The sequence below is a fragment of the Zonotrichia albicollis genome, chromosome 5, assembly GCF_047830755.1.
Source record: "Zonotrichia albicollis isolate bZonAlb1 chromosome 5, bZonAlb1.hap1, whole genome shotgun sequence".
NCBI lineage: Eukaryota > Metazoa > Chordata > Aves > Passeriformes > Passerellidae > Zonotrichia > Zonotrichia albicollis.
This window is the reverse complement of record NC_133823.1, coordinates 60,476,659-60,494,245: the sequence shown is the minus strand read 5'-3', so window position 1 is coordinate 60,494,245 and position 17,587 is coordinate 60,476,659. Positions and strand designations below refer to the sequence as shown.

At 33.7% G+C, this 17,587-nt stretch overlaps 1 long non-coding RNA gene across 1 annotated transcript in view; it reads right to left on the bottom strand.

Annotated features, from left to right (window-relative positions):
• Positions 1-263: 263 nt before the first annotated feature.
• Positions 264-17,587, bottom strand: part of LOC113459034 (uncharacterized) — a 78,402-nt gene continuing 61,078 nt past the window's right edge. Inside the window, exons 3-5 of the long non-coding RNA XR_003379842.2 lie at positions 2,526-2,622; positions 1,470-1,550; positions 264-556 (exon numbers count right to left, since the gene is read on the bottom strand). This is a non-coding gene — a long non-coding RNA (uncharacterized LOC113459034). The remainder of the gene's footprint in view (positions 557-1,469; positions 1,551-2,525; positions 2,623-17,587) is intronic.

The following is a 17,587-nucleotide window of genomic DNA, read 5'->3' as shown; positions in this document are numbered from 1 at the left end:
TAATTGTTCCTGATGGAAAACCAGAACAAACCCATTTTCTATGGCATTCTCCATGAAGTTAAGCCTTTGTGATTATTTTTATTCTGAAACTTTCCTTGGTTGTTTTTTTTTTGGTTTTCTTTTTTGTTTTGTCATAGTGCATAAAAGATTTTCTCACTGTATAAAAGGATTGAAGACTTTGAAGTATGATGACCAAATGTGGGTCAATAAAATAAAGCTCTCCACTGTGTAGACAGCTAGAATATAAGAACATATGTCTAAGACCCCACAAGGGATAACTGGAAGAAGGACTTTCACCTTTAGTGGCATTTTCAGTGTTATGAGGAATAATTAAAACCTGTTTGCCTACTCCAAAAATCCATCATAAACAAGTATAATATCTGATCATATATACTTCCAAGTACACATAGGTGATTCTTCAGTGATTGTATAAGAACATCCTGTGAAAACTCTTTATTTATCAGAAATTCTTCTTCCTTAGTGACATTTCAGGCAAATTATAGTGCTTACCTTGAAGTCCTGTCAGAAAATCGAAGTACTGCAACAAAAAAATGACCTAAAGCAATAATAATAGTAAGGAAAACTAAATTAAAGAGATGTCAATAAGAGAATCAGTAGCAGTCACTAACAGAAGTGGTAACCTGCACCTAGCCTGAGACTTGTTACTTAATGATTCCTATTTACATCATAATATCTTCACAAGTAAGATTTGTAAAAGCATAAGGGTACTCTAATTTTTGCATGTTGACATAGAACAATACAGAAGTATTAACAGATCAGAGAAGTTATATTTATTTCTCTAAATAAAAACAATCTGATTTAATATACTATACATTGTATTGTTAATTAAAAATTAGTCTTTATTATCATCCTAGAAATTGGGGAGAATTATTTGAAATTTTATTTTGCAGATACCTATGTGAGCCTATATGATGCCTCCTGATATGAGCATATAACATCTCCTGAATCCCTTGAGATTTCTGTGAGTCTTTTAAATCAATATATGAAGTTGCAATCAAACCATAACAATTAACTTGGAATTGCTTGAAAAGTTCCATGGAGGTAAATATCAAATACTTACTGAAGTTGCCTTGGAATTGGGATATCAAATTAAATTGGGATATTAGATTAATTTTTTCCCCTTTTGAAAATTCCAACCCTAATATATTTTAGTTAATGTGCAACCACTGTATTTATCTCTGAGAGCTTTGTCTTAATGATATTTTGAAAATATTTGCCAAAGATAAACTATATTTTAGAAATTCTGCAAGATTTTGCTAAAAAGTTTCCATCAATGTAACTTAGATCCTCTACTGTTTTTCAGCATGCATGAGAGGAATTTTTTAAATTTAATAATCTGTTCTGGAATTCCCTTTCATTTTTCAGTTAGCTCTACAAGCTAATACACCACAAATATATCTGAAACAGTAAATTTCCTTTATTTTGATCCTTCTCATCTTGTGACATACCTTTCATAGCAGCTCCAAGTGTCTTCAGAATAATGTAGACATAGTGCTTTCCAGTATTGCCAAGTTTTACTTCTGTGGACTCTGCTCATAAGGACAGATGAATTTTAGCATATTGCTATGCAAATATGCAAACTTAACCTCAATACCTAAGCTACTTGTACATTTGGCCAGCTGACTCTCTGCTCATGTGTAGCCATGCCCTCAGGCACCTGTGAGCCTCTGTGGGTTTTGGCTTTCATCTTCAAATGATCTAACTCTTCAGTGGGATTGCCTCTTATTTTAATGTTCCCTTGGAGTATATATGCATTTATGGAATAAAAATGTAAGTCTATATGCATTACAAAATGCACTGCAAACAGTCTTAGCCAGCTATGTCTGAATAAATTTATTATTCGTGTTCCTTACTTCATGTTTCAGAAAGTCATTTTAGGACCCACAAACTGGTTATACACAAGCAATCCAGTTGCCTAGTCTAACAACCCAGTTCCTTTCAGCTCCTTTGCTCTGCCTACCTGTATGCCTAGGCTAAGTCTAAGACAAATTCAAGTAAGTTCCTTCAGTAGAATAATAAACTATCTCAGATTTTATCATAATTTATCATAAAATAGCATGGGCAATTAGCACAGAACAGCTCCTGCATGGTAATTTCATACTCTTAGCATGTCCTGCAGTAATTTGCATGTGCATTCTGATGCAGAAATATTCTTACAGCTGAAATATTCTTACAGCTGATAAACATATTTTTCTTCTTTTTAGAATTAAAATATCAAGACCACAGTGTCAATTCTGGTGACCAAGAAGAACAAGCTTACTCCTGTGACTCTCCTGAAGTTACAGAATCACAGGATGGCCAAACCACAAAATGACTGATGTTGGAAAGGACCTCTGCAGGTCATCTGGTCCAATAGAGCTGCTCAAGCAGGGACACCCAGAGCAGATAACCCAGCACCATGGCCAGGCATCCTTTGAACATCTCCAAGCAGGGATTTTCACTTTATGGGCGAGATGTAACTGTGCTCAGCCACCTTCATAATAAAAAAAAAAGTGTTTCCTTACATTTAGAGGGAATCTCCCCTGCTTCAGTCTGTGCCCATTGCCTCTGGTTCTGTTACTGCTGAATGGTTAAACACAGGTGCTGCAGATCCATTTCTAGCTGAAGAAGGTAAAGTCATGTTTTAGGATAGGATTGAAAATGTAGAAGTTTAGTCACTTCATGTTTAAAAAGCACATTTAAAATTCATGGGAGCTAAGATGTGATATATGTCTGTCCCTTATTTAATGTCACAAAGACATAAGACACTTGACTGACTGAAGTAGGAAAAACTTGACTACATATTTTTTCTTCTCATATTCATTTAAATTCAAGCTCAATTTTGCATGACAGTTAAGAACAAAATGATAACTGTTTTGAAAAATGTTTTGTAACACCTGGAAAACTAAGACCAGTATTTCAGTGATCCATTCTTCCAGTTTATCTTACAGAGGCTTCTATTGGTTCTTGTCCATTTGTACTTGTCTCTTTTCTTCCTTGTCCATGAATAAAGTAAAATGAAATCCTTAGCATGCATACCATAATTTATTATGACTTAATGATACATTCATTTCATGCACTGCAAAAAATGAGAAAGCATTATGATCGTGCTATGGTTGTTGAAATAAGCAACATCTATAGAAATGAAAAACCCCACAATTTTTAATTGCACACAGAATGGGACATAGAATTGAAGAGACAAGTGATGTTAGAGGGTACCTGAGGAATTTCAGTTCAATATAATCTGTACTTTATCTTTAAAATACTCAGTCCTAGAGTAAATGAATCACCTCTCTTGAAACTTGAGCTCATAAAAAATATCACTTCCTTACTACATTAATGTTATTTGCTGCTTATATTCATCTCTATCCTATTTCTTCACCAAGAATATTGTTACTATGCTTTAATCCTAATTTACAAGAAACATATTTTTTCAAATATGTATTTTATCTTACTACCCGCCTCCCAAACTTCTCTTTTCTGCTTGTCACTTTTATATTTATTTGAAAAGACACTGTAACAACTTACATACCAACATATTTATTTATTTTATACTAAACATTCACAGAAAAGAATAGGAAATGATGAATACCAAGGGTCACAGTTCTTTGTATGAAACAGGAACAGAGAAGTAAAAAGAGAGAGAAAAATGAAGTCATCTCTATGACTTCTATGGCAAATAATTACAGGGTTGTCTATAGCAGTCTTGAGAGCTTTTTGCAGCAAGCATGCCATACTTAAAAACTGAAATGTGAGCTCTCTATGCTCAGTAAGCAGCTAATGATGTTTTCTGTTAACAGACTAAGCTTTCTGGGAAATCCTATACTGTCAAGGAGTAGGAGCCAGCAATGGAAAAAGGCCAAATTTAATAAAGAAAGTCAGCATGATAGTACTGGAACAACCTGAAAAAGGAAAAGAAATCATTCTATTTCTACATATATATTCTAAAATAGCATCCTGCAAGGTTGTCACTGCTGTTTGAATAAAATTTTATTATTCAGTGGCAATAAACAGAGGCACAGACAGTTCTCCTGCAAAACTCCTTTTTACTTAGATTTTCATAAGTGAGGAAGTTTCATTAGGATTCCCCAATCATTCTACCCCTCCTTGCCCCATAAATTCTTCTAGCAAACTGGGAAGGAGAAGCTAAATGTGAGAATTATGTTGGACTGCATGAATTATCTAGATTGTCAAATAGCTTTACTTTGAAATTACCTTATGGTAGGGGAAGGAACTAAACATAACTTTGAAATATATTATTAGAAATTCTATTTTTTTATATTGTAAAGGCTCCTGAAAGCAGAACAGAAAAGAAATACTCCTGAAACTGTCCATATTTACTCAGGAAGATTTAGATTCACCCCTCAAAGTCTGTGAGCAAGCAAGAAAAAAGTGGAAGCACTGTTTGCTTAGAGAAAAAGTGTCGCAAAAGGAAAACTAAATAATTTGTTAAAATGTTTAAGTAGTGAGGATCATCTCATTTTCCTATGAGAAAGCAAAACTCAGCTTTGGCACTTTATATCTTTATTAATTCTAACCTTGCAGTAAATTATATTTCTGTAAAAACCAACCGAAACAAAGCCCAAATCCCAACTCCTTTAAAAAGAGAAATAACTTTTAATATAAGTGTTCATGAGTAACATAATAGATATTTGTATTAGTGATTTTACAAACAGATTTAAAATGGCATCTAATATCAACATTCACAGTTCAAATTGATCCTACTGTAATTATTAATTATATATAAAAAAACCCCACCAATAACAGTTCTGTAAGACATGATGGTAGTTTCTGTTTAATGTTTATGCCAACTTTCTCTTTAGTAAAGTAAATAATGATTACCATATTTTGAATAACATAAAAAATGGACAGTATCCTAGGAAGATTCAAAATGTTTTGGTGAGAGAATGAACTCAGTATTTTGTAAAACAAGCCTTGACTGTCCTGGGATTTTACTATGTCTGTTCCTAGCATAACATGAAAATTATCAAGTTCATCAAAGGGAAATGTCAAATCATGCACCTGGGATTTCATGCTCAAGTTCATTTCACAAGTTCATGCTCCAGGGGAGTCTAGTGACCAACGAATTGCAGAAAAACATCTGTCAGTTTGGATGGGCGAGTTGAAGCTGGCTGACAGTGTATACTTGTGGCAAAAAAAAACCAAAACAAACCAACAAAACAACCCAAAACAAAACAAAAAAATCCCCAACCAAATTAAAAAACAAAAAAAGCCAACAAACCAAAACACCAGCCTGTATCAGCATCAGGAAGATGGTGCACAGAGGAGATCCTTCTCTCTAATCTGCACCAGTAAAATATGTCTGGAGTGCTGAGTTCATTTCTAGGCTGTTCAGGACAAGAGACAAATGGATGTGTGGTACAGCAAGTACAGCAAGAGACCACAATCCACAGAAACACTTAAGGGACTTAAGCATCTGAAATATGAGGAAGTGCTAAGAGAGTCTGGATTTTTTAGCCAGTAGAGAAATCAGAGAAATCTTATAAAAATATATAAATATTTGATGGAAAGGTGCAAGGAGGACAGACTCTGTTCACAGAGTGCCCCCAGTGACAGAGGAATAAGAATGGGCACAGGTGTTTAGTGTTTCAGTTTTTTGTTTTTGTTTTTTCAATTTCTATTGAAATACAAGAATTTCCATTTAAAAATTTTGAAACTAAACAACCAGACCAAATCAAAACACAAACCATCATTGAAACAAAATAAAAAACAAAACAACAACATTTTTTTCACAGTGAAGTTGATCAAACATGCTCAAAAACTGTCCAGAGCAACTGTTGAGGCTTCATTCTCAGAGCTATTCAAAACCTGATGATATGATCCTGAGGAACCTATATGAACCTGAGGAACCTAACCTTGCCTTAAACAGGATGGTTGGACTGTAAGATCTTCACAGGAATCTTCTTATCTCAATCATTCTGCGGTTCCATGACATAGATCTCTCAGAACCCACAGCCCAAGGTGGACATTAATTAATATTGTTGTTGCTGACAACATTAGACTGCTAACTTTTGTGTATTGAGAAATGCATACTGTAATTTGTGATAATTGCCACATATATTAGCCTCAGCCTCAGGTTTATATCTTCAATAAGATGAAAGTTTTTATGCTTCAGACTTGAATGGGCTTTTTGACCTTAATTCTGGCACATTAAATTTTTCTAATTTTTTTCTATGACCACTTCTTTAAAAGAAGTTTTCTAAAACACATAACTTGATTGTAAAACTGTTGTTCATTTAATTTTAAACACTTCCAAAATTGTGCTAAGCAACAGAAGACGTTGAAAATTTCAACGGTTCAGAAATTGTTAATGTTATTTTTTCCAGGAAAGAACATTTCCACTCCTCTAAAAGCATAAAACCACTGTCCCTATTTTAAGCACAGAGTATTATAAAGAATAGAATATACCCAGCTATGTTCTGTTGTTATTTTGTAACTAGTAAGCATATATTGACTTTTTTAGGTCAGTATTAAGCTTATTGACTGAAGGATTTAATATTTACAGTATTTTGCCAGAATCAATATGATGACCTTAAGGAGAGAAAGAAAATGTCTTTGAGTCAACTAAATAAAAGTGTTTTCTGTTTGTGCCAAAACCTGCTGATATTTAAATATATCTATAGTGAAAAATATGGAATGTAGTTACAGTTAACATCTCATCATTCTTTGTCTTCTGGAACTCTTTATTTTTAAACATGAAAAAATTAGTACTTTTAAAAAAATGATGAGACTTTGTAATAATCTCTGATGTTTCAAGTCCTTTCTTTTTAAGAGACCTCTAATGTCACATTTGACTCCATGGATTTCAGTTGCAGAGAAATTGTAATTTATATTTTTGCTTTTAAAATGTACACCATGCCTCTCACATTTTTTGCTGGCCATTAGTGCAAATTAGGATCATCTCAACGTAGCAGGAATTTGTTCCTATTACTTTAGGCATGGCAGATTTAAAATGCCATGGCACCCCATCCATTTTCAACTTTTTAAATGGGGATGATCAGAAAACTCCACAAAAATCCTATGATAATTTTTTTTTTTTGGTGTGTGTTTGAAATCCCTATTAGATGATGAGATATTATATGTGAAATAGAAGTCCAGGCAATACAGCACAGCAATGCTCCCTACTGCACTGTACTGTGCATTGCTATGCTGCACTCTGCCTATTATCCATAATGTTGATGGCTCATTTACACTTGTCACTTTCTGTCAAATGCTCTGCTATGTCCTTCTTTAGGGAATATGCTTACTGCTTATTACTCAGGTTGTTATGAGAATAAAAATAAAAAAAGAACAAAATATAAATTTTGCCAAACAGCAAAAGTTAGTGTTTGTTGCACATCTTTCTTTGGACTAAAATAATGAACCATATAGCTGGTTTTTTTTTTTAACAAACACATAGAAAAGTACCTAAGACATGATACCATATCTTCTAATATTTGTATGCTTGTATAGAAATATATAAATTCCAAATAATTCTGTATTTTTCATGTTTTTTGGTGGATTCTGTATCATCTTAAATAGATCTATATTTTCAATTTTTTTTTACTGTGTTTGCATTATTAATGTCTTCTATCTTTTATTTCAGCAATTTTAAACATTACAAATGTCAGTGGAAGTCCATTGAAATGACAAAAAAACTGAGAAAATGAAAGTGATTTAATTTTTCTTTTAAAAATTTTGTCCATAAAAGTTTAAATGTCAAAACTGCTAACAGATCAGATTATTCTGGTTTTTGTATTCTGACTTCAACTCATTTTGAGATTTTGCAGAAAATCTGTAAACAGAGACTGAGGAAAAAATCACTGAACTATCTAAGGTAGCATATAAATTCACCTCTCAAATAAATTTGAAAAACATGTTTTTAAAGGGAAAACCTATCATTGCTTGGATGTAAAAGAAAGGTTTTTCTTAATTTTCAGATGTTTCTAGAGATGCTCAAATCTAAATATTTTTATAAAAGCACATGACTACTTTGCTATTTAGTATTTACCTCTTCACATGTGATATATTCATAAAGACATTCAAAGACATAAATTCTAATCAAAACTGATAAAATAATTGAGGAATCAGATTTAAAACTGATTTTTAATGTATATAGGTTACTTGACTGGGGTAGTCTCACCATCGTAAATTACCTGAGATGTTGATATACTCAACAGAACACCTTTAGGCAAATAACATTATCTTTTCACGTTAAAAATGCCAGTTTTTCTGTTAAGAACCTCAAAATCTCCTGGGATGAAAATAGAAACAAAAGAGCTACAGAAATGTCAAAAGGAGCACTTCATGATGTCCTAAGAGCTTATTTACTCTAAGAGAAAAATATAAGGGGAGAAGAGAGAAAGTGGCTGTAACAATCCACAGTACATGAGCTGTTGCTCAGATACGGTGTATTTCTTGAGGAAAAAATTTTGGCCGTGTGCAATATGAATTCTTGCTCTCTGTTACAATGAAAAAAATAGTATTTACAGAAAGAAAAAATATTTCTCTCTCTTAAAGCTACATTTTGGTTTGCTTTTATTTTCTGTCCCTTTGGATGAAAATATACTTTTCCTTGTATCTTTATCTTAATTATTCCAAAAGTAGATGAAAGATATATTTGATTTTACAATAGTATTGAATAAAGAGTGAAACATCATCAGAGTCTGTTTTACTCATTAAGGCCCAAGCACACAGATTTAGCTCTTTTCTCTCACCTTCTCACCTTTGCTTTTTTCCTACCTAAAGCTTTTGTTAAAGTACAGGCTATATTTTTTCTCACCTTTTCAGCAAATATAGCATGAATAATGAAGAAAGTAAAAACAGAAGAAAAGCTGTGCAATATCAGTCTAAAGGTTAATCTAGAGAAAGGCCCAGTTATGATAACTTTAGCAGTGGCCAAAAGCAAACGTCTGACAAGGAGCAGCAGGCACAAAATAATTTCCTAGGGTACTTCCTCCTCTCTAAATATTTGGGGAAGAAATACTTTTTGAGAGAGGCATTTTCTTCCTATTTGAAACTCTTGGATGAGTTTCTCTCCCATGTTTCTCCAACGTGTCTCTTGATGCCACATAATGTAAGTAACTATAGTGCAGACTGTGATTGTTACTACTCACAGGCAAATAGTGTTTGCTTCAGATGTTCAGCAAAACCTCTGCACACCTCTCAACAAAATCAACAAAACACCTATTAAGGTGAAGAGAGGCTTTTAAATTTTTGTCTTGTGTTTTCCGTATTTATTCTTAATGTTGCAGAGATGACATGGCACTTGCTGTTTCATGATTGCTGAAAAAGAAGTTCCCTAAATAATTCTCAAATTTCTATGTCTTAGGCAGTTTTTCTGACCTCTTAAGCTGTCCTATTTCCTATTTGATAGGGAATAAACACTTTCATCTTTTTTTTATTGAGCTTTTCCCCTGAAAAATGGCAATACACCTGTCAAATGGAAGTACATTAATTTTCACATTTGATATATTTTCCATGAAATATGAAATACTTTGAGACAAATGTTAATATTCTGTCAACAGAGAAGAATACCATCTACTATATGGAAAAGTACAGAAAAAAATTCCTATATGTATATAGCTATACTTTGAATGTTTTTCACCTACTGTATATATCTTCTTTTAAGCTAAAATTTGCAAAAATTATATTAAATGTGTGACTTAACCACATGTGGAATTATGGTGTCTTTGTGGAGAGATTTTTTCAATGACATTCAGACTGACAGCTACTGTAAATAATAGCCAAGTTCCATAGCAAATGAACCTTAAATTCAGTTTGAAAACAACATTTTCATGTCATACATTTTTTCCTACTTTTACATGCAGAAAAGTACAGAGAAAAATGTGTGTATAATTGACAAATATATAAAATGCTAACATTGATTAAAGAAAAACTTTCTGGAAGCAATAAAGAGGGGTATGTGAGACACTCTCTGCTTGTTTTCTAAAAAATAAAAATTCACTCTTTTTGGATATTTTTTCAAAACTGATTATTAAAAAGAATATTTATCTTTTAAAGAAATTATAAAATTATTAAGGAAAATTACTTTTACTTCTGAGTACAATTCTTGCAAATGTCCCTAAGATTATCTGGGTCACTCATACCCATATAATGCATAATCCTTATTCACAGAATTGCATGCCATATACCATGTTGATGTTTTGTAATCAAACATATGTGAAAAAATATTTTTTACTAAATATTGTCATCCAAACAAAATATGCATTGCAGTTTAATTGTATTTACATCTGCCTTGTGGTGTGATATATTCCAAGTACACAATGAAGAATTGCCTTCCAAAACATTTGTTTCATATTTGGATTTGTTGCATATGTTTTGTTTTTGATAACCTGAAATTTAGAAGCCTATATTTTCAAGTATAAGCATGAGTAATACAATGAAATCTTTCAAACATGTTAACATGAATTTTACACAAACAAAAAGTTGAAGGTATGTTAACACATCTTAAATCTATGGTGATTTTTATTCTTTTCCCTTGTTGTAGTAAGTTTACAACAAGATCTGTTGGAAAAATAAGATATGCATGTTTCTGTTCATCATATTCTCACTTGCTTAATACAGACTATCTATGGCTCATGATAAAAATTAGAAGCTACTGAAAGATACTTAATAGATCTTCTGAACTATCTGAATTTGACAGAAGAAATGTAATTGCTTCTCAGCCTACAGACAGTTTATTTAAGACCCAATATGCAGCCACAAGCAGAATTTTGTTTCAGAGCTAATTAATGATTGCCTGATTTGAAAGTGTGTAAAGTAAGATACAGGAACTTGTCCAGGCTATCTGCATTACGACAGTCCTCACCCTTTGCAAATACTTAATTTTAGTAGTCTAAGTCTTCTTATTAATTTTTAACAATTTTAAAACATGCAAATATAATCTAAAATGGTTGATTAGGATGAAAAAATTACCCTGATAAATAAACAAAAAACCTAGAATAATTGTGGAGGAAGAAAATCAAATAAGAGAGCCACCACAAACTAAGCAGCTGCATAAGGGAATTTCATTAAGTGATATCCAGTACATAATTTTCATGATGCTATACAGAAAGTCACTAAAACTTACAGATTAAAAATATTTCATTTTGAAAATAGTAATTTTTATCTAGAATTTAGCATAGAAGTAACAGAAGCATGATAACTGTTTCCCTCTATATCTTTAAAATTAAAAGAGAGCATCCTTGTCAATTTGTATTAATGACGTGTGACAATTACAAAAAAAGCAAGCTTAAGTAATTAGAAAAACAAAACAAGGTGTTTGAATACAGTATTTTAATGGAAATGGAGGTTGAGCCTTCATTAAAGCAATATGACCTGATGGAAAGTAGCAGTTATATGACTTGGTTAAGGGAACAGTTACAGGTCCTTCAGAGAATTTTGAGTTCTTTTCAGATGTTATATTCTGACTGGATTATATAAAACAACTTTTTTAGTTTCTCAGCCATAAGGCCTGACCTTTACAATATTTGACTGGGAATATCAGTCACCTCTGACTTCAACACTGAGATAGTGGAGATAATGAGGTGGTGAGGTTATACTTGATATTCAGAAAGTAACTTAATGAAAAAGAAGTTATTTACAGAAGTTACAAATAAATGAGCATGTGAATGGATGGAAGGGAATTAGAATGTGCCCTGATGTTTTTGGCAGAACACATATACAAAGGCAGGTTATTGGTATCCTCTGTCCAAAGAAAGGAAAGCTAGCACAGTTCTTGAACTCTATGTAAAGTGGTACTGCACCATTTATTTTTGCCTTCAGACCTGGAAACTGCAAGACTCACATTATGTCTCATATTTGTTCTACAGCCTAAGACACCCTTCAAGCTCTTCAAGACTCTCCCAAAACAGTATTGAGCCACATATGTGCAATGTGCCTGCCAAAGCAGCGCTGGGCTCGTTGGCCTGATGGCCAAACACGGGGAAACAGAAGAAATGCCCAGAACCTGGTGCAAGGTGGTCATAAAAGCATAGCTTGAAATATTAACCCAAAAAAGACAGACTGCCTTGCCAAAACCAAATTAAACTAATGTTTCTGCTTCAGCAGATTCTTTAAAAGCTGAAGAAAAAGATAGCCCTTTTTTGCAACCTCTCTTCCTCCCAACACACTTGTCAAAGTACAGTCTTTTTCTCCTAGAGTGGTGTGCCAAAACAACTGAAAACCAAAATTATTTCCTAAAATAGATGACTGCAGGGTGAGATTTCATAGACAACTAAGATCACTGAAAGAGACATGAGTGGGTGCCGATGGGATGGTAGTGTAGGCATGAGCCTAAACCATGATAATATGTGGTAAAAGGAATTCCATGGGAAAGGGATTAAAACTCAGTCATGATAGGCTGCTCATGGGGGTGATAGGTTATCGGGCTGGATAACTGGCTCAGATGGGAGGAAGAGGGAACCAAACTGATGTGTCATGGCTCTGCTCTGCCCTTGCACAAGAGTCACAGACTTTGTAATCAAAGCTTTCAATATCATACATAAAGTGCCTGTTCCCCTCCCATACATGACAGCAGCAACAGGGCTTTGACTACAGTCAGGAACTGAGTGCCCAGGGAAGTTGTGAATCTCCTTCATTGGAAATATTTAAGAACTGTCTGGATGCAATTCTGTGAAATGTGCTCTAAGGTGACCCTGCTTGAGCAAGGAGGTAGAACCAAATAACTCACTGCAGTCCCTTCCAACCTGACCAGTACTGTGATTCGGAAATGAACTTAAATATAGGAGTTCATTTCAAATACAACTGAGTCAAATAAAGTTTTCTTCTCTCTCTCCTGGTTATTGACTTTTTGCAGTAGATGTAAATCAAGCAGTCAAGGGAGTGCAAATCTGTTCCCTTAATAGATTATTCCTTAAAACGTTTCAAATAATCTTTGACATTCATTTGGGGCAGACTCTCTTTGCATTCTCAAATACAGCACAAAAAAAGGACTTCCAAACTACAGTTTCCTCATCCTCTTGTTAGAGAATATATCTCTGCCTCTGGGAATTCTATTTCCAGCAGTAAATTCTTTTTTTCCATCTCCTGCAAAACATCTTCAGTCATGTGGAGAAGATGAAAAAGAAAAATTATGCTGGCCTAAAAGTTGCCTGTGTGCACCCAGAAACATCCTGAGAGCTTTGTGTGTAATCAGCTAAGTACCAAAATCAAAAATATTTAAGAATATGGGTAGAAACTGAGCTTTGACTTAACAATTGCAAATTAAGTTATCAAAGCATTTCACTCATCAGAAAGCAGAGTCATTCTTTACAACCTATTTCTCAGTTTGAGCTACTCAATGACCTTTGAACTATGGATTTCAGATTCTTGCAGGAAACCCTGTTTGAAAGCAAGTTGTAGCCCAATACTTACTACTGGTAAATATACAATAAACAATTTTATTAATGAAAATACTTGATTAAACAATCTGTTTGTATGATCAGAAGATTTATTATATAGGTGGAATACATTATTTGTTAAAAACTTATATTAATTAACATTTTTATGATTTTGGTATGACAAATTGTTACAATTTTTCTAAGTTTGGCTAAAGCCTTGCCACTTAAGGAAATAAATAAAAAATACTGAAGAGTTCCAAAGTTCCTCAGCCCAGTTTTTAGGATCATATCACTCTAGAGATGGCTGGGTGAGGAACTCCTCTATCACTCAAGTTGTCCAAGAATAAACTCAGAATGAGTGCCTGCAGTACATAGTAACTATCCAAAACACACTAGGTGTTATCTTTGCACTCTGAAAGTAGGCCTACTGAGACAAGAAATACATGTGATTTGGCAATTAATGAAAAAATATTCATGGGAACATTGTCACTGATTAATAAGAGGACGATTTATATTTTTTTGGATCCTACTACCATTTGCAAACTGAAGTATAAATACCGAAATACAGAGAGATGATGAGTAAACACAGAAAATCTAGCCTTCAACTTCTTTGGTCACATCTGCTCATATCCCTTCCTTGCATTTTCACAGTCTTAATCCTAAATATTATAACCATGATTTCAATGCAATTTGCTTGGTTTTAAACAGTATGATATTTTGTCTTTTCCAGGTATTTTTAACTTGTTTGGTTTGTTGTTTTTGTTTGTTTATGTTTTTAATAAAGGGGGAAATATATGTCACTAATTTGACATGTGTATTGAGGTTAAAAGCTAACTCCTAGTTTCATGGTAACCTACCAACATGTTCTTTTGCTGAAGGTAAGAAATATTTTTACTGAAGGTGGCAGAAAAAGGTCATCAGTAGCATTTAAGAAAGGAATTATCCACAATCAAGGCATCCACCAAAATGTGTGAGTTTGCTACAAGAATTCTTGAAAGTAATGAACAAAGTCACATAAACATACTTTTTATTAATTTAAGTTTCTGCGGTATTTTTCTATATATTTATATTCATGGCTTTATGTTAATATAACCACCTTGGAGTACAAGAACTAATTTAACTTTTAAAAATAATCCATGGGATGTTCATAGGTCTTCTAGCCTTCTGTTTCATATGTTACCAGATTATAACAGACGAGAAAATGCATTATTCTGCTAGGCTATGTAGAGGACTAGATCTAAGCATGTTTTGTCTCAAACATCCTGAGTTATTGCTACAGGAAAGGTGTGATCTGAGAAGAGAGAACTGGAGAGGTGGGACGGGAGAAAGCTGATCTTATCCAATTCCTGCTCCTCCTGAGACTGCCTGGAGAAGGGCTGGCTGTGCATGCATGAACAAAACAGCACAAAAAATCTAATTTGCACAAGAGGTATGCACCAGGTTTACTATGAAAGGAAGTAGATAGGGAACCCACAGCCTCAGCTCCAGATAATCCTTCTGTCAGGACCAAGGCAGGACCTGAGGGCTGGTAATATTCTTTGTTTTCTTCTTTGCACTGCCCAGGCAAAGCACAGCTATTGTATTCCAATCCATACTCCATACTGAAGTTTCCTGTGGGGTGGGGGAGCTTGTGAAAGTGCTGTGGCTTGTTAGCCAGCACCTCTAGAGCAGTTTTTTATGGGAATTGAGAACTTACTGAAGTGTACTGTATAAAATGTAGGGCTTGTTATCCTTCACTTTTCTGGAAATCCATTGAGAATTTAAGGGCTTGTTAACCAACACCTTTTCTGTCTAAACAGTGGGCTGCTTGCTGCAGTTATGGCAAATATGCAATAAAACATCAGACTTCCCAGTCACGTGGCCCAATGTCTTTGTTGAACCTGAAAAGAATTTAAAAGGAATACGGTTCCCCCAAAATGTTGTGACAGCCATGCATGTTTAAAACTAGCTTTCAAGGTTATTTTGTAACTTGCTTGTGTCCTTGAAATTCCCTCCTCTTCTTCATGCTTTTTGTAAAAACACTTTTATAGAGAATGAACACAATTATTACAGCATTTTAGACAAGTAAAGAAATTCTCAATGAATACTTAAAATTAATAATCACTTAGAAGCAATGAAAATAAAGAAGTATAAAAGCTATAGTGCTGACTTATTGCCATATGTAAATACCACAACAGAAAGTTGCAATTAGGTTGTACTACTGAATGAAATGAAAGAAAATATTTTTTTTTAAATAATATATGTTTGCACCACTCATACTTGTGTCTGCATTAGTTCAAAAGAGATCATGATCTTCATTCACAAAAGTTAAAAAAGGCACAGTAAAAATGGAAAAAACACCATAATCAAGATAAGTATGGTACAATTAAATTACAAAATAAAGTTAAGCAATTAGAATAGCAACCATAGAACTAAATAATGTCACTTTTAGTCTGAAAGCATTTACTGAATCTTCCTTTTATTTTGGACTTAATGAAAACTGTTGAAAATAAGAATAAAAAGAATTATTTTTTGTTCAGGAATTTGTGCTACCAGGGGTTCATACATAAATATAAATCTCAAACAAGAAAGTCATTTCACACTTTGCTAGCATTATGCTATAAATGTCATCCCAAAAATAAATTCAGGTAAAGACAATTTTCAGCTCTATATTCCATGTTTCCAAAACTTGAATTTTTTTCCATGTGACTAAACAGCAGAGCAGAAAAAAGTATTGTAAGTCTGGCTAACTGTTTTTTCATTTGTGAGAGAAGAAAACAGGGATAAGTCTTTGGAGCTTGACTTGTAACTACTTTTATTTCCAGCTCTTCCTTTGACTTAGTATAGGCTAAATTTACACTGGGAATCAGGCCTGTAATTCTGATGGCTATTAAGCTCAACTAAATATATGGATGATTTTTGTCTCTTCTAAGGTCAGTTGAAAGATCTAATAGTGTTTTAAAATGTATGCTAGGTGACCAACCACTTAAGGTTTGGTCTTTTGTATTGTATTTGTTATTTTGGGAGGAATAGTCTAACAGAAGAATAATAAAATAATTAATAATGAGTAATAAAAGATAGCTTGGACAGTGGAAAAATGCCTACAATTTGTAAAAGGGATTGTGATGCTAAATGTAGGAGGTTTATTTTAATGACAATATAGATGCAGGAAATATGTGGATGATCTGAAAGTAACTTGATACTTACACAAAGTGATGAAACTTTTCTTAAAAGAGTCATACTGTGTATAATAATAATTTGTTCTTTATGTGTGTGTGATAGATAAGGCAAGGGCTGATGGGCTTGAGTTGTTAAAGAGTCATATTAAATACAAAAAGATGCTCTGTTCAAAGACTGTTGGGGTGTTCCCCATCTATGTGGTAAAGAGCAAAATAAACTATTGGGATCTAAATAAACTTGTCCTCTCCTAGTGCAAGGTGAATGCTCAAGATCTAGCACAATTTCCATTTTAAGACAAAAAGGAAAGAAAATGTTGCAGAGACTGTTTGAAATTGTCAAGTGATAGTTGAGTTTCAGCAAGAAAAAAACCAACATAAAAAGCAGAAATCCTAGCAAAAACAGTGTTTTGAGTTTTCTTAAGGCAATTAAAATTTTCAGGGAAGACCTTACTGGACCAAAACAAAATGTTCTCTTTTTTATTTCGTGGTGAAACTGGTGCTATGCTAATTCAGAAGATGGCTTTGTTTTCTTTACACTGTTTTTAAGAAGAGCAAACCAACCAGTACCATTAGCAATGCTCCAGCCTTCTCTGCCTTTGAGATGTCCTTGGTGTATGGGACCATGACAAGCCCTTGCGTTCTACCACTTTTTGTTACTCACGTGAGGGACTGACTCGGTGTATTATACTTAGGATAATATTTAGTTCAGTTTAATCATCTTCAAAATCACACTGAACTTAAAGGATAGATTTTTTCCTATTCCTACCTTGCTTTGGGTGAGACTTTTTGTGAATATCACATTTCCTTCAGAAAGCTGCAAATATAATAATTTCCTATACTGCATTATGCCATGATTGTTAACTATGCTGCACAAATGAGTAGGGCATCCTGATGAAGAGCCAGAGGTAACTGAGGGCCACTCTAGTCAATAGAAAACCATTTCTACAAACTGTATGCAGCTATGTGAATTTCAATGTATTTGGGAAAGTGTCCACTGCTGCTAGAAATTTAGACACATTTTTAAAACACCTAATTGGGGATTTTGAATGTAGGATTGCAGCTTTTCAGACCCATGCTTCATCAGTA